The sequence below is a fragment of the Pholcus phalangioides genome, unplaced genomic scaffold (genome assembly GCF_987345545.1).
Source record: "Pholcus phalangioides strain wild (caught in Gottingen) unplaced genomic scaffold, Ppha-v1.0 ptg000007l_1, whole genome shotgun sequence".
Classification (NCBI taxonomy): domain Eukaryota; kingdom Metazoa; phylum Arthropoda; class Arachnida; order Araneae; family Pholcidae; genus Pholcus; species Pholcus phalangioides.
In genome coordinates, this window is record NW_028301600.1 from 20886968 (window position 1) to 20914409 (window position 27442).

General features: G+C 39.3%; 1 protein-coding gene across 1 annotated transcript in view; it reads left to right on the plus strand.

Annotated features, from left to right (window-relative positions):
• Positions 1–10878: 10878 nt before the first annotated feature.
• LOC149085053 (uncharacterized) overlaps positions 10879–27442 on the plus strand; it is a 99990-nt gene continuing 83426 nt past the window's right edge. The window contains exon 1 of the mRNA XM_089232830.1: positions 10879–11075. The gene's annotated coding sequence lies outside the window, so the exon portion shown is untranslated. The remainder of the gene's footprint in view (positions 11076–27442) is intronic.

Here is a 27442-nt window from a genome sequence, read left to right on the forward strand (position 1 = left end):
CGGTAATGCTAACGTCACAGTGCTCGGTAATGGCGGATATGATGGTTACGCGTTCGCTGTTGTCATACAAATGGCACATTTTGAAATGTTACCAAAAACGTAATTCTATTCTTAATATCACATTTGCATTAAGAACCAGTTTTTCTGAAAGGACAATAGTAAAAATAAAATCGATCAAAGGTAGAATCTTTGAAAAAAGCTTTTAGAGCAAGGGTCTTCAACCTTTCTCGAGTGCCCTGCCCATGCCCATTATCAAACGAAGAACACCTATTACGGCAATTTAAGCAGACTTCTGCATTTAATTGTAATCCTTGAAGGCAATTTTTGCAGAGTGTTTAATTGAAGCGTTGATCAAATGCTCGCGAGCACACGAAATCGAACACGAGCATTGACCACGCTTTTGGTGTTCTTCGAGGAGCACCATATGGTGCTCGCGAGTAACTGGTTGAAGATGGTTGTTTTAGTGTTCCTTTCCAAAAAAAAGAAAATGTTCTACAAATTTTTCAAGCTCAGATATCTAATTAAGTTTTTTACAGGAATTTCATTTATATTTTTTATTATAAAATCAATGAATTGCTTTGTGATTGATAATTAGCGACAATAATTAAATAATTATAAGCAGTGATAGGAATTAATTAACACAGTAATTAATTAATGATAACTAATAATTAATTAATTATCAATAGTTGTTAATAATTGAGTAATCAGAAGTGTGTAATTTTTTAATTTTTCATTTATATACACTCATTGTCATAAAAATTTGCGCACCCAGAAGAAGTCGTCAAAATGAAACGAAATTTTACACATGTAAGTACTACGTTGATATAAGTAAGTGATTAGAAAATCCAAGAAAAAGGATCATTTATTGCAGAAAAAAGTACAGATGAACAGAAGTTTTAGTACTCTGTTGGACCCCCTCTAGCGCGAATGCACGATGCGATACGAGCGGGCATTGAGGCATACAAGTTCCGTATGATGTCCTGAGACATCTCGTTCCACAGTTTCTGTAAATGCGCCTCTAGTTCGACCAACCTCGTAGGGTGTCCAACTTGCCGTCCCAAATGATCCCAGATATGCTCGATTGGTGACAAATCTAGGGATAGAACAGGCCAGGGAAGGGTGGTAATGTGGCGGAGGCAGTCTTGTGACATCCTTGCTCTGTGTGGCCTAGCATTGTCTTGTTGAAAAATGGCTCCTGGGAGCCCTGCCATGAGTGGCAACACATGTGGCTGAAGGATGTTATGGACGTACCGCTGGGCTGTCATTGTGCCATGGATCAATATTAGGGGTGACCGTGTATCGTAAGCAATGGCACCCCATACCATGACACCAGCTGTGGGAGCGGTGTGTCGCTGTAAAGCGAAGGCAGGATTGAAGCGTTCACCACGGGGCCTTCACACACGAACACGATTGTCATCACTGCTCAAGTTGAATCTCGATTCGTCGCTGAAGACGACCTGGTTCCATTCCGTTACAGTCCAATCCCGTCGTGCTCGACACCACTTCAAACGGAGGCGTTGGTGGGTGGGTGTCATTGGCAGCACACGTAATGGGCGCCGCGATACCAGATGTCCTTCAGCCAGGTGCTTTGCGATGGTTCGGGAAGACACAGGGGCCCTGAAGCTGCTGCCTGTGTCTGGATAGCGGCCAATGAGGCAGTTGGCTCTACGCGTACGTTTCGGATGATGTGACGGTCTTCTCGACGACTGGTCTGTCGAGGGCGTCCTGAACCTGGTCGCCGTGTAAATGACGTCTCTTCTGTCCACTGGTCCCAACACCTCCTCACAGTAAAATCAGAACGGCCTAGTTGACGAGCTACTCGCCGAGCTGACCACCCAGCTTCCATCATCCCGATGATTCTTCCCCTATCGAACTTTGACAACTGCTCATATGGTCTTCGACGGCGGCGTAACGGCATGTCTACCTCAGCATTTCCTTTGCAAACGATTAAATACACTCCAGCAAGCTCTGCTTACCTGTTTTATACTCCAAGGAGAACGAAGTTCAACGCCCACTAGTGGCATTACGCAATGCGCAATCACGCTGCATTTCTAATCATTTGCGTATCTGCCCGACATGTACCTTCAGGATAACTTTCGTTTCGATACCACAATTATTTCTTGGTGCGCAAATTTTTATGGCAATGAGTGTATAAACGTGGAAGTTCAACTGTATGTTTAAGTATACCGCGGGATAAAAAAGGTTGGAAAACACTGCAATAAGGGTACGTCCACATTCAGTGATGTCATTTAAAGGGGGCTTAGCGGGGGCTTCCAGGGCGGCAAGTTCGGAAGAGCAGCAAATTTTAAAAATGAGTGTCTAAGAAAATTAGTACATAATGGGAGAAGGGCGACACATTTTTATAACTACGAATCCGCCTCTGCCCAGAGAGCGAGAGACTAGGTCAGTGAGTGACCTGGAGAGTTTGCAAGCATGTGAGTAAACAAAGGAGTGCGCAAGCAGGTGAGTGAGCAGAAGAGCACCTAGAGCGTGTATGATCATGTGAAAGACCAAAAGAGTGACGCAAAGCGCGTGCAAGCATGTGAATGGCTGAAAGAGTGACGCAAAGCGCGTGAAAGCATGTAAATGGCTGAAAGAGTGACCAAGAGAGTGTGTGAGCATGAGAGTGACTTAAAAGGTTAACATGTGAATGATCAAAAGAGTACGCAAAAATGTGAATGACCGAAAGAGTATGCAAGCATGTGAGTGACCAAAATTAGGACTTAGAAACACAGGCATATTTACGGGCGGGCGGGGGGGGGGAAGTAAAGCGGGTTATAGCACATGGGGGCGAATTCGTGGAATGAGTGGTCAAGATAATTAATTTAGAACAAGAGAAGGGCGGCAAAACCGTAAATATGCCTCTCTCTCTCTGTCCACACTCATACAAAGTCGCAGAGCACGTGTTCCGCAACTATCTCGGAAATCGGGCATTTTGCGACTTTTATCTATGGAAAGCTTTTGCTATATTTTTGAAATATATGACATCCATATTTTTATGGGCATCTTTTTCTCAACCACCTCGTGCCTGTTGTGGCGTTGTATTTGTATTTGTATAAAGTCGCAAGTCCAAGTCGCAAAACACGTCCAATCGAACAAATCGGGGGTTCTGTCACTTTATGTACGAAAAGTCGCAAGTCTAGGTCGCAGAACATGTCCACACTCATATACAAAATCGTGCAACATGTTTTCTCCGACTTGCCACTCGACAAACCGAGCGATTTGTTGCGCGACTTTGTACATGAGTGTGAATGTACCCTAATGAGTTTACTAAGACGACACTGCTCTCATGTATTCTGAGCTCCATGAACAACACCATGAGAATTACTGCAGGTAATGGGAAGAGATCGTATATATCACCCGTGAGCTGATGTTGTGCGGCCCTCGACAAGGTAAAAATACCGTGCATTAAATCAAATTTGTGATCGTTATTTGGGCTATTATTTCCAACACAGACTTCCTGACTAAGAAACTTACTTACGGTACTTGCATTTATTATTTCTAGTGACAAAAAATAATTTCTTATTGCGTAAACCTTTTCGAGCACATACATCATTCATGTTGTGGAAATTTTTTCCGCCGCCTCTGTATTTGTAGCTGAATGCATAATTATGTCGTGTTCTGCTCAATCCGACTAAAGTTTTCCGAAATGGATGCAAACTCACAATGACACCTAAAAACTTTCACCAACTAGGATACAGAGACCCAGATAGTTTCAAAGGGTAAAAAATGTGTCACTTTTGATACGTAGTGACTGTTAGTGTGGTTACCAAGGGAGTCCCCACCCTGACACGATGGTTATTTGTGCCGAAAACTGAGTCGCATTAATCTCTAAATTTGGAAATCAAAGGTTTGTGGCATTAACTTTGCGACAGACTCAATTCTTCAAACCAAAAGTACCGATATTCGAGAAAGTAACTCACGTAATAAGAGTACATGTATCGCAAACCTTGTTCCATTAGGGGCCATCGGTGTTTGGAGGGTTTTAGACCTATGGATCCTGAACTAAAGTTTTAGGATGCGATTATAGTGCAAGCGTGTTTTCGATTCTGGAAACCCGCGTCGTCTCCGATTGGTTGAAAACCCGAATTTCAACTTTTTTAGCTTGAAATTCGGGTTTTTAACCAATCGGAGACGATGCGGGTTTCTAGAATCGGAAACACGCGTGCACTATAATCGCACCCCTACGAAGGAAAAACCGGGAATTAATTCTTGCGGTGCTCTGACGCGTGATACAAAATACTGAAGGTATCGAGAGAGCACCCCCAGCTTCTACGCCACTACTTAGAGCCGTACGAGCACCAGATAATTTGCGCATTCTTTCAAATGAATAGATATGGCCTTTATGTTGGTCCTCGAACAGAGAGAAGTTGGCCAGCCCTGGTATATATTCTAGAAATCTTGGTTTGCAGCGCCATCTATCTCATACAACGATACAAATATTCAATAATTTGATCATTTTTGTCGCACCATGGTCATTTTCTGCACACGAGGGCTAATTAGACCGGTGCCTACAATTTATTGCCGATTCCGAACAGCAGGCTTGTTTTTTATACTCATCGAGAGGTTTTTGCACTAACCCCTCGATGGGGGACTCCCTGCAGTAGCAATTTTTTCTGTGGTCATAACGCCGTTTCTGTTGTACCCCTGTGCCAGGAAAGTTTTTCTGACAAGGACGAACCGGGTATCGAACTTGTGACACCTCTAAACATCCTTTGGTACTTTATGCGAGTATCTTATCGACCTGGACTACCGCGCCCACAAATATTCAATCATTACACTTCACTCACAATTTTAAATATAGATGACAGCACTGAAAATTCACACGCAACACTATATACTCACTCAGACTGTTAGGTACACACACTCACACTTCCGGCACAACTAAATCAGTAGTAAATTGCCCATGGCGATACACCGAAGTTGAAATGTAAATTTACTACGGGTCAGAATTTAAAACTTTTCTGATGAAAATGTAGCATTTGTATCGTCGCTGTTTTTCGTTGTCCATCTTAAAAGTTTCGTGCCAGTCATTTTCAAAAAAAACCATCAGACAAAGTTTTGAAAACAAGGGTGCATTTCAATGTTTGTAGTTTGGGTGGCTCGAGTCAAAATTCTCACCTGCGCGAGACATAGTTTAGGTGCTCCTCCGGCGTATAAACCGCATATCCCCACAAGGGTGGGAGCTAACAGGGCTGAAGTCCGGGACGCCCAGCACAAACCTTCTCACCTCGTTTTTTTTACATAATAAATTTACTCTACAGGGCCTCCGACTAAGATTTCAGCTGACCTTAGTCGGTAGCAAAAGTCTGGCCTGGGACCCGCCAAAGATCTCAGCCTAAGAGCTCTGCTCCATGAGGGCCATGATAACAAGCATACCAGTAAAACGATCCCCAAAACTTTCAGCTGTGTTCCCAGTTGGATAAAATGCATCAAATTCTATGTGAATCATTCCTCTTAATGTTTGAATTTTTGCATAAAAACATTTTTTCTACAATTATTATTTCCTTCGCCTCCAACAGTGAAGTCCTGTGTGGCTGCACGGGTTGCACAGCCCTATAACCGCCCCTGTTTGTACTGTATAAACCCTAGACCCAGCGCCGCAACTATAGATGCTTAGTCAGTCGGGGCAAACACGCATTTTGGTGCGCTCTTGTAGTTTTGAAGGAGATGTGAAAGAGTGAGACTTGTGCTCCCTCTGGCCAGGTGCCCGGGGTACCAGAGCCGCTTGCCACCCCCCCCCCCCCCAGTTGTGGCCTTGCCTAGACCAATAGCGTCGGAAGTGCTTAGAACCTGCGGGTGCTCGTTTGGAGCTTTATGTAGGTAATTTTGATTTCTAATCAATTCTGGAGGTGCTCGGACCCGTGCCACAAATCAGGGCCGCAACTAGATGCTTGGTCACCCGGGGCAAGCGCACATTTTGACGCCCCCTTGCAATGTTGAAGGAGAGGTTTCAGAGTGAAATTTACGCCCCCTCGGGTCCAGCGCCCGGGGCACGAGACCCACCTGCACCCCCTTAGTTGCGGACCTGCCACAAATTACCGTGGATGTTTCATAGTACCCCGGCTACGAAGCCATTGCCCTAGGCCCAGATCCTTAAACAGGTCTTTAGAGGAATGTTTATTGGAAGAAAAAAAAAATTATATATATTGAACACAGACGGGATATTGTTTTCTACGATTCCACAACAGATGGCGCTAAAAAGCAAAAAAGAAAAGTGATAAATTTATAGTTTATGGTAAAAACATTTTTATTTAACAAAAGTATATATTTTTTCGACTTCATGTATTCACTAATTATTTTGGAATTTAAATTTCACGATTAAAAAATTTCCCGTTTCTCATACATTTATGATAAGTCAATCATTGTTGAAAACATCTATTGTAGATTGCATAAAGAATATATATGTAATAAAATTCTTTTCATATTAATTTCAAATTCAAAAATTGAAAGATTAAAAAAATTCCGATAGAGGGCAGTACAAGTTTGTGGAATTAAAATGCTAATGAAAATTTCAAATATCCATAATTTTTCGCATCACGAAGTCGTGCACCATTTCGAGATCAACGCTGCTATACTGTGGCGGTGCGAGGACAGACGGGTTTGGTGCATAGGCGGAGATAGACTTGGAAGTCTGGGGGGGGGGTATGGTCATTATTGCTGGGGGGGCACGATGATGATGATGATGTCAATTCATATATATACATTAGATCACAGTCGACTCCACCTTTGACGCTGGGGGGGGGCAATGCCCCCACGCCCCCACCCCATAGCTCCACGTCCGCCCATGGTTTGGTGCCTCCAGGTGCCGAAAGGGGGGCGTTTCATTGTTAGATTAATCGTGGGCTGGAGCCTATCGGCCTCCCTCATGGGAGAGAGGGGACATTGTCATCTCAGCAGTAGAGTATATAGCATTTATGAGCCGAAAGATTATAAGGGATTACATTGTATTTTAAATTTATGAATGAGCATATGGTAAACTTATACATTGAGATGCTACCGGCCTTATTAATTTTAATTGTGATGCACGATCAGGCTAGCACCGTCTGAACAGCCGGGGTCGTCTTAAGAGCATCATAGGCACCCCCAGTCAAGGAGATTTTTCTGCCCCCTCCCTTTACCAGGCTAGAAATACCCGCCTACCACTCTTTAAAATTTTAACCCGATCTCATTATCACGAGGCCCTTCTTTACTTGAGACCCCCATTAGGGCCGTCTTAAGAGAATCATGGGGCCCCCGAGCCGAGTGATATTTCTGAGACCAGACAAATTCTTGAAAATTTCAACCAAATCTCATTTTTGTGAGGCCCTTTTCTCTTAAGGCCACCGGGTCGTGCCCGGGTGGGCCCATGCCTTAAGACGGCACTTTCCCCCAGGCCATGCCTGAGTGGACCCATGTGTTAAACGGCACTGTCAACAGCATGATGGGCCAACGGGCAAAGTGATTTTGTGAGCCCTGTACCTGGGTACCTGGCATACAAGAGTGGAGTTGACAGGACTCCACCCCGAAAGCCTGGGACGATTTTCTTATCATTTTGTTATTTTTTCACACTAAGAATTCATTGTGAAGGGGCCATGAAAAATTTGAAAAAACTTCTCAAACTGAAAATATTTCGATATAAGAAAAAATCGGGAGAAACTTCCCAAAACTCCAGGAAAAAGTGTCTTAGGCGGCGACGTCCTAAACAGAATCCACTGCACTTAATAAATTGATTTTCTGCATTCCCCCCCCCCCAAACATCGTGCAATAGGGCCTCGAGGCTGGGATCTTTGGCGGGTCTCAAAGCTAGATTTTTCACCGGCCCCTCTACAGTGAATTTATAGTGTGAGAAAACAAAAAGTGTGTGTGATAAAAATCGTCTCAGGCCAACGGGCTGGAGCCCTACCTTTGAGGGGGAGAACTGTGATTTTCTGATAAATTTATAGATAAAAATAATTAATGCGAAGATCAGAGCCCCGTCAATCCCCTCTTGTGGGCGCCACGTGCAAGATTATCATGGCTCCAGGGCCGTAGAAAGTAATTTATTTCGGAGGGGGGGGGGAACCAAAATGATAAAACAATAGACTTATGCATGTTATTAGATATACATTAAAACCCCTCTTAACAGACACCCCCTCAGATGCGGTCACCCCTCTTTTACGTACAAATTGTTTTGTCCCGCCGGTGACCGCAAAAGAGAGATTTTACTGTATATCAGTCATTTTGTGACATTTTGGAAGAAAGGCGGACCCCCTGGTCCCATGGAATCAAGGCCCCGGCCTTGGGAACCAGGACGATTCTTATCATGTTTTTGTTTTTCAAGCTTAAAATTAATTATGGAGGGATGACAAAGGTCTCGGCCTAGGAGCTCTGTTCCAGGGTTTAAGGGCTATTCTTGCCACCCTCCATTCTCGCTCTGGCCTTAATGGGGGGGGGGGGGTCTAGTGGCTCCTGAGTACTGCCCATGCAAAAGAAAGACGGTTCTGCACACATATTAAATATGGCTTGATTGCAAACCCCCTAATATAATTTCCATCGCTGATATTTTGATCATGAACTTGAGAAATTTTCTCAATGAATAATCAAAACTTGAAGGAAAAAAAAAACTAAAAAACTATAAATTTCTCTAAAAAAGATTAAAACATTTGAAACTTTTTTATAATTTCACTTTTCGGGTCCCAAAATCCCGTAAAAAAATCACATAAAAGCACGAAAATTTCGATCCGAATTAATTTCGTTTCTGTTTTGTTTTCGTAATTGATTATTAGCACGGGTATAAAATAATCAGTTTGTTTATTGGGCGTTAAAACAGCCATAGCCAATTACAAAAACACGCAAAAAATAACACACATACAAAAATAATAAAGATGAAACACAGACAAATTGTTATAATAAAAATTAAAAAAATACAAGCAGTAGTAAATAAGGGGAAAAAATGAATCAGAAACAAAGAAAGAACACATTTTTATATATATAGTACATAAAAAAATTAATTTCACACATACCGAAAAATTACCTAAATCAATGCTATTGCAAATTGCGAAAAACTTAAGAATCGACTGCCTTTTTAAAGTATTTGTATTAAAAAAGGGAATGTGTGTGTGTGTGTGTGTGTGTGTGCCAAAAAGAAATGTTGATTATGGATACTATAATGCAGTGGCGCCCTCACCAGACGCGGGGTCCATTGCGAAAATATTTTGCGGGACCGCTTAGCCCCGATTCTTTTATTCTGTGAGGAGGGAGGGGGAATCAAAAACGCTGAATAAACGCAAGAAATAATTTCAGAATTGGTGAAAATTCGGAATAAATGGAAGAAATGATTCTAAAACTGATGAAAATTTTCAGATTGAAAAGAAAGATATAATTTTCCAGAAATGATGAAAATTCAGAATTTATGAAAGAAATTGTTACCGTAAATGCGAGGCGCCAAAAGCGCGATACCTGGTGCGACCGCAACTGTTGCACACCCATAAGGGTGGCTCTGCTGTAATGTGGCACATGAAAGATGAGTTCCCTTAATAACTGACTGCAATTAATATAATCATATAAAAATTTGTAAAAAAAATTAATCAAAATATTTCTTCTAGATTCCAGGGTGTTGAAACATTGAGAGTTTGTCTCTCTTCTCTTGAGGCTCCCGGGCCCCAAGAGAAGAGGAGCCTCAGAAAAAAAGACAAGTAGTTGAATTTTTCGGGTAGGGCCTGAGAAAAACCACTTGGCCCAGGGGGCCCATGATGCTTTTAAGACGGCCCTGCTGCGGGCCACTTAAGTGCTCGAAAACTGTGCCACGTGCCACATAAAGGATCTCTAAATGTGCCACGGACCGCTTAAGTGTTCTGGAAATATGCTGCGGGTTATTGAAGTGATCTGTGAGCATGGCCCCCACATCCTAGAGCAGGGCCCCGAGGCTCAGATCTTTAGCGTCCTCCCCCCGGACCAGACTTTTACGGGCCCCTTTATGATGAATTTATAGCGTGAAAAAACAGAAAATTATGAGAATCATCCCGGGCCCTGTCAGCCCTACCCTTGTGGGTTCCATGTCTCCACGGGCCTACTTGAGTGATCTGAAAATGTGCCACGAGCCGCTTAAATGCTCTGGAATTGTGCCACGGGTCACTTAAACGATCTGTAAAAATGTGCCGCTTAGTTCATTTTTATAAAATTAGGTTTAAGGTGGCGGGCCACATTTGACCAGCGGACCATGGGTTTTAACATTTATGGCTTATAGGGTGGGTCGCAATCAATTTCTTAAAGAGAAATTTTGAGTTCTTAGCCTTCGAATAGCATTGAAATCAACAGAAATAATAACATATGAAGGTATTTTCTCCGAAATTTTGATATATATAAAAAAATTTTGAATAAAAATTTTTTTGATCGTCTGGGGGGGGGGGGGGGCGGGCATGGGGACACCCCCCCCCCCGTACGTCTTATATGCGTTAGGAGGAAGGGGCAGAACTGACGAAATTTTGCTGTCGGGGGGTGTCAAAAGTCAAAAATGACTAAAAGCCTTTTGACGTAATACTTTAACGGTCCCTAACTGCTGTTATTGAACAGAGAGAAGAAAAAAAATGTAACGCGATTTGTGTGTTGCTTTTAAAATATTCTATTACTGAAAGGTGGCGCTGTTCGGCAATTTTAATCGGTTTCATGTTGAAATGCAGCGCGATTTTCGAAAAATACCACTGTTCCACTTTTCTCAAAAGCATAGCTTCTACGTCAAACAACGTGCGGCAATTCCTTGCCCTTGGCGGTTATTCTTGGCGATGTTTCAGCCGTTATACACAACACAGGGCTCGTGTGTTGCTGTGTCGCGGCTTTCTTTGTATTACTTATCAGAAGGAGTTGGTTGCTTGCAGCTTCCCAAGTAGCATCAGAAGCCATGTCATCTTTATATTGGATGAACGCGTGCTGCTGCCGCCGCTATCATCATCACTTTTATGTGGCAGGTTCCCGTCGACGGCGATCTTTCTTGCGGCCAGTTAATAATCGGCAGAAGCATTCAATACTTCCTAATGTTACTTAACTACTACACAAAATATAGCATGGCTAGTGATGTGAAAAAGAGGAAAATAACAAGACCGCAGAAAATTTTGCAGGTAAAAATTTATTGTGTTATTTTATTTGTAAACAATATTCTTAATTTTAGCGAAAGTTTTATTTTCTGATCGGTTAAATCGAAACTATGAACCGTAACGTCAAGACGTTTGCTAATAATTTTTTTAGAGCTTTGAGAGTGCATTAATTTTAGAAATTAATCGCTGTTTTCTGTGGAAGGTTTCTTAAAAAAACTATGGTTTTTTTAAATATTTTTAAAATTTTTTTCAATTTAAATTTACATTATTTTTTTATAATGTATTTAATCGTTTTTTTATAACCGAATTCAATTATATTTTAATAGATTATAAAATTTATAGTTTTTAAACTTTTTAAAAATCAGGAGTTTTTTTTAAAGACAATAATAGCGTTATGAATTTTAATTAAGCGCGCGCAGACTAATTATTTTGGTTATGATTGGATGTTACTACCGATTTCGTATTATTTGGAGAAGATAATTAAAAAGCGTTTTGCAATTTTAATATTCACCGATTTCGTTTTTCAAACATTTATTAAGGAAGATTTTTAAAACATAATTTGATAATTAAACTACCCCAATAAAATTTATAGATAATTTTTATAGATTATTTCACTTTCTTCTATTGTTTATTTTTTTAATGTAATCTTAGATGGTGTCTGGCATTGCTAAATTTCACGAGATCAAAGCTTAGCTAATTTTCAAAAACAAATTATTTCTCGTAAAAGAAAATTAAAGAAAGAAAAGAAAGAAATATATTTCCTATATTTATATATAAATACTATACGTATACAGAAAAAAGAATATATGTCTAGAATATAAGCTGAACAGATTTCCAAACACTGCCATATAAGAATGAAAAATAATTGAATTTTTATTCAATTTAGTTATTATATGTTTGTTAGTACGTGTTTTAGTAACAAAAATACGCGAATAACATACAGTGTAAAACACAAGTACAAAATGTATTTCTAGGTAGGTCGTAGAATTCTAGCTGTAAGTTAGCCACTTTACGATCAAGGACGTAATATTGCGTCTTAAGGCCAGTGGAATAATTTCAAACAAGTTCTCTCTGTTTTCTTTCCTCTTTTCTCATCATCGCGAAGCTTTGTTGCAACCCTATGAAAAGAAGTAGTTCTTTTTACCTCCTTGATGTATCCTTCTACAACAGTCGAATCCCGTTATAACGAACTCCAAGAAACCGGAAAAATCACTTCGTTATAACGAAATTGCGTTACAAAGGAATTCCAGGTTTTTACATTGGTCCTACGTAAGCTTATCCGGGATATTAGAAAAGCGTTCGTTAAAACGAGATTTAACTGCATATACATGTAAGAGCGAAAGAGAACAGGTAGGTGAGGGTACAAAGGGAAATATACTTCGTACCCACTTACGTGATACTTACAGATAAGAAAAACATTATACAGATAAGAGAGAGAGTAATAGTATAACAGATAATCATTATATGGAGATGGGTCAGTTGCACTGGAAGGTAGTCGTAGCTAGCGGATTGCACTGCTTCACTCTTGTTATTTATGTCCGAATGCACTGGACGCCCTCTTTCCTGCTGATACTGATTGTTGATCAGATATCTTCCCCCCCGCATTATTTTTCCTCCACATTTCATCTATGCTTGGGACAGGCAGTGGCATATACTTCTGGCGTGAAAGTTAAGATTTTTGTAACTAAAGAATATCCAATAATTAATTGTTTTAAAAATTTTTAACTTAAATATTAACCCTCTAAATTGCAATATTAATTTATTGAAAAAAATGCACACGGGTATCAATGCAACAAAATTAAAATTGCTCTACGTGTCGACTTTTAGTGATCAATTTGTTGTTTCTTCTCATAATAAATGAAATTTTTAAATTGAGATTCTTTCTTCGAAAAAAGGCTATCTGCGTATCATCACCTACATTCAAATGGTTTGCGGTTACTGTTTTCACAAGCAAAAGTGATGAAAACCCCATTTCGTAAAGGAGTAGTGACTGGTAGTGACTAGTACAAGTGTTTGCAAAGCTGTCTTCCCTAGCTTTGGAAATGGTTCTAATTGAGCGCACGGAAATAGTTCTAAATAGAAGTTTTGATATTCCATTTAGATACGTGCGATGGCTCGCATTTCAATAAAATAATTTTTTTTAATAAATTACCATCATTCATTACAAGTTTAAAAAGAAATGAATCTGAAGTTGCTAACAGAAAAAGGAACTTTGAAAAATCACATTTTTGAAAACTTCATATAAATAGAGGCGTATTTGACGGTGGTTGCACCGGGTGCACGCACTGAACCCAGACTTCTGAAGGGCCCCGCAAAAGCTAAACTTGACACGTTTTCTAATTTTATGGGGTCCAATACAGTATTTTCTTCTGCGTCCAAAGCATGGCTCCAGCCCTGGGGCCCGGGACAGTTACCATTATTTTTTTGCATTTTCACACAATAAATTCATGATAGAAGGGCCCGTGAAAAGTATGGCCTGGGGGCCCACCAAAGATCTCAGCCTAGGAGCCCCTGCTCCGGGATGTGTGGGCCATGGCCAGGAGCCTCAACTGACCTCAATCCGCCTCTGCGTATAAGTGTGTTTTTTTAAAATCTTTTCAAATTACAAACCGTATATAAATATTGGGGACATTCATATTTCGTGCAGCACATTTCTGAGAGCGAAAGGTAAAAAAAAATGAGGTGCTAAAATGATAGGTATGATTCGCATTTTTGAAATGAAAAATTCAATATTGTGTATCATTTCAATTTTCAGGAATGTAATCAGACATCATGTTACATTTTTATTCTACATCTCGCACCCCCGAAAAATGCTTTCCCGGGGCACCCCTGGTTAAGAACCACTGTCCCGGGAGGCTAAATTTAGGGGGGGGCGGCAATTGTAGGTGGGAACAAAGAACACACCGTTATAAAATTATCGAATTTTAAAGTTGTGGGGGTAGCCGAATCATGTTTGCCCAGGGTGGCAAAAATCCCAGTTACGGCCTTGACCTAATATGTTTCTTCCATTCCCTCAACTTTAATTCTATCGAGTCAAAAAATAATGCAAAAGGGGATATAAAAAGATTAAGTAGAGGAAATTAAAAAGGATGATTTCGAAAAATATTGTGTATGCTACTGCTCTTTGAATACGAAATTTTCTTCTTAAACATTAGCTTCTTTTTCCCGATTTTCCTCTTATGTCGTATTTTTGTGTTATCGGATACACAAATGTGGATGATATATCTAAACTGAATCGCTTACAGAGAATGGGGAAGCTTATATATAAAGATAAGATTTCTCTCGTTAGAAGAGAAATTAGTCTTCGTGATGTTAGCTTTTTTTTTGTTCTTTTCTCTTTCAACGCATTATTTTACCGTGCAATGTTTTGTTTCCCTTATCTTGAAAAAAAAACAACAGCAATCTACAACAGTATGTATATACAAGTATGTGACGTATACACATGTATAAGTAGATTCAATTTCAGAAGAAAATCTTTTCCCGCTAGTAATAGTCGGTTTCTTCATTCACTCATTGATTGGTAATGCGTCTTTGCATGCAATGTGTAACGTATGGAAAAATTTTGAATGATTTTAATTTTTCAAAGATGTTTAACATTTTGAATTCCGTAATTTTGCAAAGATACGTGCTTTAACATCTCATGTGTTTCAGGGTAAAATTGCAGGGTTTGTAATTATTTCTACCTATAAAAAACGCGCGGTTTTTGTTCCATCTGATTATATTATTTCTTAATGCCAGTAATAGAACATAAAAGAAACACACGACTGATGATTTTGAACTTTCGTATTTGTATTTCATTGTGAAACCTTCAATGCTAATGTAAGAGGGTAGGGGGGGGGGGATCATATTTTTTTCCCCTTTGCTGTTATCACGTTATTTTACCTTGTATTGTCAATTTGTGCAATGAATATAATAAAAAAAGCAGTAAATGAGAATGAGAAAAAAAATCATGCCACACAATTGTCTTTCCTAAATTTACCTGAAATTGTTTTTCTCGTTGCCGCGCGCAGTTTTAGAAACAAACACAACAGCAAGTTCTTGCTGAAGGATTCTTCATGATCGATAAAAGGTTTTTGGAAGTTTGAGAGTAGATTGAGAGAGAGGGAGAGAGAGAGAAGAGGTTTTGAGGGAAAAGAGATAGAGGAAAGAATGCGAGAGCTCACACTGGCAAATTGAAAACGCGTTTGGGGGCAGAAATTCACTCTCATCAAAATCATTTCGATATAAATTTCTATTAAAGATTTCGGTTTCAAAATTTTTTAGGAGTGTCATGACCCTTCAGGCTTCAAAAAATCGATTTTTCAGAAATGTTTTGAAAAAAAAACCCCACTTCATTGGATATCGAATGCAAAAATACTGAGACAATTGGTTAATTTATTTTTCTTAAAATTAAGCCTGGGAATCGATTAAGATTATAAACCGATTAATCGAATTTTAATCAAATATTTTGCGTAACTATTATAATATTAACTGATGCTATAAAAATATTTTTTATTCATTTCATGCCCTATTCGTTAGTTTTAAACAAATATAAGGATAAGTTAAAAAAAAAATCATGGCGGTGGGGGGAAGAGGGCTCCCGCATATGAAGCAATTTAAGATGTTAAATGTTATTTGTCAAATCTTGGAATTTCTTCTCTTGGATCTTGTCATTTAAATCAGTTATTTTAGGTCAGTTCAATTAACAATAGATCAATTAATCGACCCAATTAAGGTGTCATTCAAGTATTACGTCAGCATTGATGGGGGGAGGTTCGAATTTGTTGACTTTTGATGATTGGGGGTGGTTTGAATTTTTTTTACGTCATCAACCACCTTTATAAAAATATGAAATATTTTTAATGACATCTCTCTCTTACTCGATGTGCCAAAAACGAGAGAAATATTTTTCTAGCATGCACGCATCTGAAGGGCATGCACGCCCTTTTGGTACGTCCTCTATAGCAGTGTTTCTCAACTGTCGGGCCCTGTCATCATTCATACCGGGATGCGAGTGATCAGCGGTTTCATTTCTCTTCATTCATTTTCAGTTGGTCTTGTGTTTGACTGGGCCTTCCACTCACAAAAATGAATGAAACCGGGCCACGGGCTTGCCAAGGTTGAGAACTACTGCTCTATAGATAGCCACTTTAGTGATCTCTAAATGTTCTGCAGATCCTTCAAGTGATCTGGAAATGTGTCCGGGACGCTCAAGTGTTCTAGAAATGTGTCGCGAGCCACTTAAGTGTTCTGGAACTGTGCCGCGTGTCACTCAAGTGATCCGTAATTATGCCACGGATCACTTAAGTAATCTGGGAATGAGCCGCGGGTAACTTGAGTGATGTAGAACTGCACTGCGGGCCGCTTAAGTGCTCCAAAATTGTGCCACATGTCACATAAGGGATCTCTCTCTCTAAATGTACCGCAGACCGCTTAAGTGTTCTGGAACTGTTCCGCAGGTCACTCAAGTTATCTGTGAATGTGCCACGGGACTACTTGAGTGATCTGAAAATTTCTCCGTGCCGCTTAAATGCTGTGGAATTGTGCCACAGGTCACTAGAGCGATCTGTAAACGTGCAGCTTGGTCAATTTTTAGTAAATTAGGTTTGAGGTGGTGGACCACATCAGGTAACTCCGAGGACCGCATTTGGTACCGCGGGGGGACGGGACCGTCAAAGCTGTGGTTTTAGTATAGGATCCGGTGGGAAGATTTGAGATGGAGGTGAAAAAACAAAAGATTTTTGAAGAAGGGAGAGATGGAACAAAATGTTTTTGAAACTATGGCTTAGATTCGCAATGAATTTATTAGAGAAATTTTGAGTTCTTAGCCTTCAAATAGCATTGAAATGAACAGAAATTCATTACAACATATAAAGGTATTTTCTTCCGAAATTTTAATTTTTAAAGAAATATTTTTTGCATAAAAAAATTTGATCGTCGGGGGGGGGGGATAGGAGAAACTAGTGCTACCCCCTCGTACGTCATTGATCTTAATATGCGTTATGAGGTAAGGGGCACAGCTGAAGAAATTTTTCTGACGGGGAGAGGGGGGGGGGGTCAAAAATGGCTAAAATCTGTTGACGTAATACTTGAACAGCTCCTAATCTATTAATCCGACCAGCCCTACTTTAAAATTAAAGAGAAGGGGAATGAATGAATTTGTAAAAATGTTTGAGAGAAGAACTTCGAACGTGATTTTAGGTCCATAAGATTAACAAAAAACTTCTTCAAAATTGCTGCAAATTTTATACGCCGTATGTTAGTGTTATATGGATGCTACTCCGTTTCGAATGTCCAGCTATTTTTTGAAATTTTACGAAGAGGTGAAAAAATTGTTTAAACTAAAAAAAAATTAATTCCGTTTTTTTGTTTTTTTTCCTTCAAAAATACTTATTAGTCAACTGCTAAAGCGGTAGAGCATTTTATTAAAGTGCTTATCTAAGTTAATATTTCATGCCCTTACAAAAAAATTATTTGCTTTATTGCTTCACTAATCTTACGGTTTGATGAAGAAGGATGAAATTTTAGAGCGGGCACATATCGCGTGCGCGCGCGAGCAACGGGTAAAGCGCCCAGAGTGCTCGTATTCGATTTTATGCTCGCGAGCACTTGACCAACGTTCCAATGTACTTGATCAAACCTTGTAAAAATTGTATTCAAGTACAGAAATCATCCTGATTTCATGCATTCGTATGTCAAACTTGCCGCAAGGGTGCTCTTCTTTTGATGATGGGTGCAGACAGTGGTCGCGATTAGAAAAAGGTCGAAGACCTCTCTGTTCTAGAGGTATTCGATTTATTTGAATTTTTTTTTTTTCCAATCATTGTGAACAGAATTGAAAAATTAAATTACTCATGAATGATTGATTATACAAGGTTTCCAACGACCTGGAAAACCAGGGAGAATCAGGGAAAATTCGGGAAATTAAAAATGATCAGGGAAAATGTAAAATATTTGACAAAGGTCAGGAAAATATGAAAATATTTGACAAAAGTCAAGGAAATATGAAAATATTTGATAAAAGTCAGGGAAATATGCAAATATTTGATAGTCAAGGAGAAGTTCTGTGAAGGGGAAAAAACAAACTCAAATAACAACAATTCGAAATTTGGAAGGTTAAGATTTTGAATTATATTTATTTCGTCCGGAGTTTTGGTCAGGGAAGTGAAATTGAGCAGATCTGGAGAAGTGTGGAATATATATATATATATATACATATTTAAATTAATTTGAATCGATTTTTTTACCATGGAGAAAAAAATATTCAATATTTTATGCGGTGTTTTTCCAACCGTAAGAGTTGTCAGTCCCCTTAAGTACAAAATATAACGGACATAATTTAGTTACGTATCAACACATATTTGATCCATTCTATTATTGCAACGGGGTGATATTGATCGATTTTTGAACTGCACGTGTTCTATCTCTCCTTGTTTTTCCTCCGGCACACGTTCGTTTAAAAACACCACACATATACATAAATGATCATTTATTACTCGCAGTCTCAAATACAGTCAGACTCGGTTATAACGACATCGAAGATTACACGAAATTGTGTCGTTATAACCGAGGTTTACGCTCTCAAGACATTTTTTTAACGAAGATTATAATCTCAGAGTCAGTCAAATGCTGCATGAAGTTTTTATTTCTTTATGATTAGGGTGACCGATTCGAATGCGAAAAATACGGTAAATTGAGATATTTAAAACGGGATATCGCTGATTCTCGCCGAACATGTTGTCAAATGTCGAAATTACCAAATATTGTTTATGAATAACTCTTGGCGAGAAAAAAATGCTACAACAAGCCTGCTAAAATGTATTTTACGAGGGAAAAAATAAACTTTTCAAAAATACGTCAAATTAATATTTATAGTTATATTCATTGAAACAAAATGTATAAATTATACAAATTGTATCTTCATTCTTGATTTTAGTAAAGATTGGGAATTGAAATAAGCTTCACACAATGATAACAGTCGAGAAGAGCAAACTACTGAAATGTTTTCTATAGTGGTCATGTCAATGAGCAAAGATTATTTCTTCCTGAGTTCTGGTCAGAGAAATGATTGAGCAGGTTTTGCTGGGAACCCAGGATTATCATCAATTGCGTGTGATATATTTAAATCAATTGGATAGATTTTCTTTTTTACCATGCGAAAAAATATTCAATATTTTACGTGATTTTTTTTTTGTGGGTCGAGAATGAAAAACTTGTCGTTATATCGGAGGTTATTGCTTTTTATCGACGTTATAAGCAAGGTTCATTAACGTTATTCTCTATGCCAGCGTTTCTCAACCTCTGGTCCGCGATGATGGCATAGGTGGTCCGCAGGTAGACTTGATAATTTGATTCTAACTGAATGAAAAATTATTCAATTGTTGTAATTCGTATTACTAATGTAGTCATATGAGTTTAAATAAAAATTGCACCATCGGGGGTTTACCATACCTCATCAAGAAAAGTTCGGGGAATTGCGATCCTAAATACGGGTTATCACTGACTGTACGAAGCACTGTTTGCCAAAAGATGAACTTTATGGCAAATTTGCTAATTTCTGCAGAAATGGATGAAGGGTGTGGAAAATAAAGGGCTGTTACAAATCACAGTAAACAAAAATATATTTGTCGAGGAAAAAAACATTCAAATCAATGGATGACCATATTCCATTGAGAAAAATAAAGGGAATTGGAATCTTAAATACGGTAAACGGGACGACACCAATTGGCATCAGAAACGTTGACGGAAGTCAGCAAAATCCCAAAAAAATTGAGGGGAAAAACTTTGTGTGTACCTGACAAATTCGTAAGATGAATATTTTTGTTTATAGCCATAATTGCTATAATAATTATGAAAAACGTTGTTTATTCACGATTTTTGTAAACATTAAAAAGTTAAATAAGCATCGCTGAAAACTTGACAAATGAATAAAACGATTCGGAACAACTGAAAATACCGAATGTCCCGTAATACGGAACACAAATGGCCCGTCGAATTGTTTCAGATATTCTACTGGTCCTTGGGTTCAGAAAGGTTGGGAAACGCTGCTCTATGCGAATCAGTCCAGACCGCCAGATATTGAAGTTATAGCCGAGGTGTCGTAACGGGGCACGCCGATTTTATATATTCAGAAAATCATGAAAATTCAGAAAATGAAAATCGTGAAAATTCAGTATAAATGAAAGAAACAATTTCGGAATTGATAAAAACTCAGAATGAATGAAAGTAATAATTTTAGAATGAATGAAAGTAATAATTTTAGAATGAATGAAAGTAATAATTTTAGAATGAATGAAAGTAATAATTTCAGAATGAATGAAAGTAATAATTTCAGAATGAATGAAAGTAATAATTTCAGAATGAATGAAAGTAATAATTTCAGAATGAATGAAAATAATTTCAGAATAAATGAAGGAAAAAATAATTATTTAAATAATTAAAAATTCCAATATTGATGGAAATTCCGAATTCACAATTGATGAAAATTTAAAATTCCAAAAAAGATGAAAATTCTAAAATTTATTTAAAACAAAAACAATTCCTGAATTGGCAGTTCAGAATTGGCAATTAAGTTCAGAATTTATGAAAAAAAATAATTCCCAAAATTAATTTTTCTATAGATGAAAATGCATTGATAACAATTCAGAAAATGAAACTCGTGAAAATGAAAATCATTATAATTTAGAAAAGGAAAATCTTGAAAATACAGTATAAATGAAAGAATTTCAGAATGAATAAAATAAATAATTTCAGAATGAATGAAATAAATAATTTCAGAATGAATGAAATAAATAATTTCAGAATGAACAAAATAAATAATTTCAGAATGAATACAAGAAATAATTTTAGAATGAATAAAAGAAATAATTTCAGACTGAATGAAAGAAATAATTTCAGACTAAATGAAAAAAATAATTTAAATAATTGAGAATTCCAGAAAATGATGGAAATTCAGAATTCCAATATTGATGGAAATTCAGAATTCCAATATTGATGGAAATTCAGAATTCCAATATTGATGGAAATTCAGAATTCAAATATTGATGAAAATTCAGAATTACAAAAAAAGATGAAAATTCAGAATTACAAAAAAAGATGAAAATTCAGAATTACAAAAAAAGATGAAAATTCAGAATTACAAAAAAAGATGAAAATTCAGAATTACAAAAAAAGATGAAAATTCAGAATCACAAAAAAAGATGAAAATTCAGAATTACAAAAAAGATAAAAATTCAGAATTCCAAAAGAGATGAAAATTCTAAAATTTATTTAAAAAAAAAAACAATTAATGAATTGGGTAGAAACTCGTAATTTATGGAAAAAAACTAATTCCAGAACTAATTTTCTTTATAGATAAAAATGCAGAATTTTCCAGAATTGATGAAAATTCAGTATTTATGAAATAAATAATTGTTACTGTAATTGGTTGCACCCCCCCCCCCCCCCCGCCACAAAACGCGGGACCCGGTGCGACCGCACCTGTCGCACACCCCTAAGGACGGCTCTGTGTTGACGAGTATGAATCATGAAAACCAGGGAATCGACCTCCTCTCTCTATTATATTATACTTTTCGTGAGCAAAAAAAAAATGCTTTTCTTTTCATTTTAGTGAAAGTTTTTCCTTGTGTGAGGATTGGCGGAGGGGTGGAAAGTGAGACCGAGTTCGTGTCTTGAGACGACGGACGGATCTCGCTTTCAAGAGTATTCTTCTCTTTGATATGCCTCATGGCCTAGCCCGGATGAGAAAAAGAAAAATATATAGGCCCATGTATATAAAGATCAAATGATTTACCGGTTTAGGGATACATTTCCCTTCAGAGCAGTCATTCAGGTTCAAGGTGTGACAGTTTTGCTGTTTGGGTTTAAGGAGAAAACTGATTTTTATTTTTATTTATTTATTTTTAGGGTAAGTCCGCAGATCATAGAGGTCTCCAGCTTTTTTCTAATCGCGAGCACTTGCCTGTACCCATCCATCAAAAGAAGAGCACCCTTACGACAAGTTTGACGTACGAATGCATGGAGATCAAGATGATTTCAATCCTTGAATGCAATTAGTACAAGGAGTTCGATTAGAACGTTGATTAAGAGTGCTCGTGAGCACGAAATCGGACACGAGCATCGAGCACCCTGGGTGCTCGCGAACAACGGGTTGAAGATGACTGCCGTAGGTTTTCGTCGTTGGACGCTCTAAAGGTGCCTACACACGTAACTGCGAGCTTGACAAGCGTGCATGTGCAAGCATGCTTGAGCATGTGTATGAGAAATTTTGCGCAAGCATCGCGATTGTACAAGCGGCTTGAGACTTGAGCGAATTTGATAATGCATGCATAACCATGCGAATACCCGTATCAGACTTTCACGCTTCAGTGAGCTCTGCTCGTGAGTGAGTAAATGAGCAATTGAGCAAGTCAAGTAACCAGGTGAGCGTATGAGGGACCAAGTGAGCAAATTAGTGACTAATTGAGCAAATTTATATATTTATACAATAATGTTGGCCGAGGCCTATATACGAGAATGCGATTGATGTGACAGAAGTAATGTTTTACATTTTTCGGAAATATAAAGGCCGTGGGAGAATCAACGATACACAAGTGGAGGGAGTAAGTTCCAGTTAGGTATGCAAAAAGAAACTAAATTTAAAGCACTTGGTGGAGGCAGAGATAGGGTTTATCTTATGTAAATGGTCATGTCTACTGGCTGATATATGTTGGATTGGAGATTATAAAGGAAGAGTATCGAAATTTAAATGTCCATAGAGAATTTTAAAACGCATGGTTAATCGAGAAAAAAGACGGTGAGTACTCAGAGGGAGAAGATGTAAGTTCGCGTTTTAGCTCGGAAATAGACACAAAGGAGGATCAACTGTCGTAGATAAAGCGGGAGGATTTATTTTGTATTGATTCAAGCTTCTACAATATTGCTAGCAGTGTAGGGGTTCCAAATTGCGGGGGTCATTCAAGTATTACGTCAGCATCGATGGGGGTTTCCGATTTGCTGACTTTTGATGACAGGGGAGGGGGGAAGGGTTTGGATGATGCTTACGTCATCAACCACCCTTTATGAAGATATGAAATATTCTTAATGACATCTTATTTAGTGAGCCAAAAACGGAAAAAAGCCTTTCGATAGTTATTAGGCACCTGAACTAACATTCTCTCTATTGATAAGTTCCCTACAGAGCCACTTTAGTTATCTCTAAATGTTTCACGGATCCTTCAAGTGCTCAGGAAATGTGTCCGAGCTGCTTAAGTGCTATGGAAATGTTTCCGGGCCGCTTATACGTGCTCTTTAACTGTGCCACGCATTACTCAAATGATCCGTAATTATGCCACGGATCACTTAAGTAATCTGGGAATGTTCCGCGGGTAATTTGAGTGATGTAGAACCACACTGGGGCCGCTTAAGTGCTCTAAAAACTGTGCCACATGAGGGATCTCTAAATGTGCCACGGATCGTTTAAATGTTCTGGAACTGTGTCGTGGATTACTTAAGTGATCTTTGAATGTGAAATTGATCTTTGAGGCCTACTTCAGTGATCTAAAAATGTGCCACGGGCCACTTAAATGCTTTGGAATTGTGCCACGGGTCATTTAAGCGATTTGTAAATGTGCCGCTTATAGTTCATTTTCACAAAATTATGTTTGAGGTGGCAGGCCACATCAGATAACCTTCAGGAGCACATTTGGCCCGCGGGCCATTTGTTTAGCATATATGGCTTAAAGTGTGGGTCGCAATGAATTTCTTAAAAAGAAATTTTGAGTTCTTAGCCTTCAAATAGTATTTTCTGTCGACATTTTAATTTATTTTTTGCCCCTGCCCCGCGTACGTCTCTGATCCCAATATGCGTTAGGACGTAGGGGGCACAGCTGACGAAAAACTTTGCTGACAAGGGGGACGGGGGCATAGGCGGAGATAAACTTGGAGGTCTGGGGGGGGGGACCACGATGATGTCAATTCATATATGCATATATACATTAGATTAGTCAACTTCACCTTTGACGCTGGGGGCAATGCCCCCCGCCCCCCGTATCTCCACCCACGGACGGGGGTGAAAAATGGCTAAAAATCTGCTTACGTAATACTTGAGTAGCTCTAATGGAGGGATGAATCATTGGGCTTGGGCACCCCCCCCCCCCCGGTAACTCATGCAATCAAAAAATTATGGTTGTTATAAAATTTGTGGATTTATTTTGCAAAAAAATTAAAACCTATATATAAATGAATTAGAATTATCAATGATTTATAAACATTAATTATTAGGTAATTTTTTATTAATTTGACAAATTTAGAACTGATTCACTCAGATTTTTGTTCAGTAAAACCCAGGACTCTATCTGTCAGGCAAAATGTGACCCTCGGAGTTATCTGAAGTGGCCCACGACCTCAAACTTAATTTTTTGAAAATGAAATAAGCGGCACATTTACAAATCAGTTAAGGGAGTCGTGGCATATTTTACATATCACTTGAGACAGTTTCAGAGCACTTGAGTAGCCCGTGGTACAGTTCCACATCACTCAAATATAGCCCGCGGCTCATTTACAGATCACTTAAATGACATGTGGCACAGTTCCAGAGCACTTAAGCGTCACTCGGTGCAGTTCCAGAGCTCTTAAACGGCCCGCGGTGTAGTTCCGCATCATTCAAGTTACCCGCGGCACAGTTACAGTTTACTCATGTGGCCCACGGCATATATTTCACATATCTCAAGTGGCCCACAACACATTCCCAAATCCCTTAAGTGACCCGTGGCATATTCACAGATCACTTCAGGCACCCACGGCACAGTTCCAGGGTACTTAAACAACCCACGACATATTTCCAGATCACTCAATTGACCCACGGCATAATTACAGATCACTTAAATGACGTGCGGCACAGTTTCGGAGCACGCAAGTGGCCCGCGGTGCAGTTCCAGACCATTTAAGCGAGCCACTTTAGTGATGTGGAACTACCACGGGCGGCTGAAGTGCTGTGAAACTGGGGTCACTGAATATGTCGCGGGTCACTTAAATGTTCTGGAACTGTGCCGTGGGTCTCTCAAGTGATCTGTAAATGTGGTACGCGACTCCCTTAAGCGATCTTTAAATCGACGCAGTTCCACATTCCCACGGCACAGTTCCTGATCATTCAGTAAACCCGCGACGGCTTGCACTCCCCTAAGGTTGAGCACCCTCGTTCTAAAAATTAGGCTCTAAATACAATATTTCTCAACCCTTTTCGGCCCATGGCTCCCTTCGAACCATATTTTCTTCTCGTGTATCCCCCCCCCCCGCCCCACCATATCAGGGGGTTGATAATAGTTACGGATATAATATGGGATTCTATGGGATCATCATTCAGAAAGGGGGCGATGAGGACCAAAGTTTACTGAGCAGAAGGACGATGAACAAAAAAATTGGGAACTATTATCTAGAGCAGTGGTTCTCAACCTGGGACCATATGGGCCCTCTGGCACTTCTGGGATATTCTAAAGGGGACCCATAAGTGAAAATCGGATGAAAGGGGAGCCATGACAATGATGAAGGGGCCACAGAAAGCTGTGAAGAAATAAAGCATTCAAATGTTGCACAGAGAGCAACAGTCCTACAACGGTAAATCATTCAACCATAACACTTCACTCATAGTTAGTAAAACTGGGGGCAGATGACAGCACTACACATAACAAGCATTACACAGAAACAAACTTGACGTCAGGTTGCACTACACGTACACGCACATTCCCGCATGTACCGATTCGTTGGGGGGTTCCGCGGGGGGGGGGGGGGTTGCATGTGTGGTGTAGCAGAAGTAGGTAGGGGCTCGGGGATCCATGATGTTCTTAAGTCAGCCACCTCGTTGGGCAGCCACGCCTGTTGTGGCGTTGTATTTGTATTTGTAAATGAAATAAATATGTTGAGAAACAAATATGCCTACTTTCAGAAAATCCAGCAGAAATGTTCACGGAACCAAAGTCATCTTAACCTATGCCCCCATGTAGATATGGCCTGAGACCTCATGTCCATCTGGAGCTCACATGATGAAATCTGGTACTATGATTTTCGAGTGCAAGTGTGTAAATATCTAGGCTGTTACTTCCAGCTAAATGTTGGGCCCCATAGCATCACTTTTTCAGGGACTCATGATGAGGAGACGGTCATGCATAGAACCTCAGCAAGAAGGAAACTTCACTAAACACTAGCCCAGGCAGACGCAGATTCATGGAGATGTGTCGGGAAGAGCGATTCATTATGTAGGTTCATTGGATCGTCCCGTATTCTACACAGACCTATTCTTTCCATGTAATTCGGCTCTTAGGAGGGAAGATCACACCCCACCCCCCTTTTAGATCTATGTGTGCCCAAGATTCCAGAAATTGGTCTTATTTATTTATAAAATTTTTGTTCATTATAAACTTAGTTTTGATTCAATTCAACTCAATAAGTAGAAAGGGATAAGTACTCCTGGATGAAAGTAGGGGCCTTGAATATAAGACGAGGGCGGGCGGGCATGAGAAGTAGATATGGTCCAAAGGGGGGGCCCATTTGTTTCTTTCATTTTTCGTTTTATTGTCTTGTTCTATTGTTCTACATGGCGATTCAGAAAAGATGGGGGGAAAATTTAAGAGGTGGTAGTACACACAAAAAAACAATTTTCATCAAAGAATGCATGATCTAAAATGAAATGCAAACGTGCTCCAGGGCGCAACATAGGCGATTGTAATTGTGGCACACTAAGGCTATGACCCACAGCTCGTGTGTTTGTAGTTGGCTGATCTGCCACCATCTCCAAAATCTCGTCTTTCACACCTGCTGTTCTAGCAGTCCTTGTACGACCTGCATCAGACCGGGAAGCAAGAAAGGATCTCGTTTCGCACAGCTGTTTTCGGATTGGGCAACCGCCTCTGGGGAAAACGCTCACCGTACATTCGTGCTATCTCTGTGGTACTTCCGTTTGCAGCTCCGTAAATGAAATGTATGTCTGCATTTTCAGTATTACCGAAGTACGTTACAATTGCTAGTACGCGGTTGCACGCTGGAATAACTTCACAGGGCTGGCGTCCGCACCTTTTATTCACTGTGACGCAGATTTGCATACAGTTTCTTCTTCTCCAGGTTGCATGGTTGGTGTTCTTTTTCTCCCGATAGATTTCAACAGGAATGCCGTTTTAACGTTTGCGGAGCGGCTGTTTCGAAACGCGTTAGTGTATTTGTGTTTCATGTTAGACCATGCTATCCATACTTAGAATAAGACAACCATAAGTATTCTTTATGGGCATTGCATAATATTTTATCACATGTATATATTGTTTATAATTTTTATTAATTGCATTTTTAATTGGGTTGCTGTATTTTTGAAATATATGACATCCACATTTTTATGGGCATCTTTTTCTCAGCCACCTCGTTGGGCATTTTGCCTGTTGTGGCGTTGT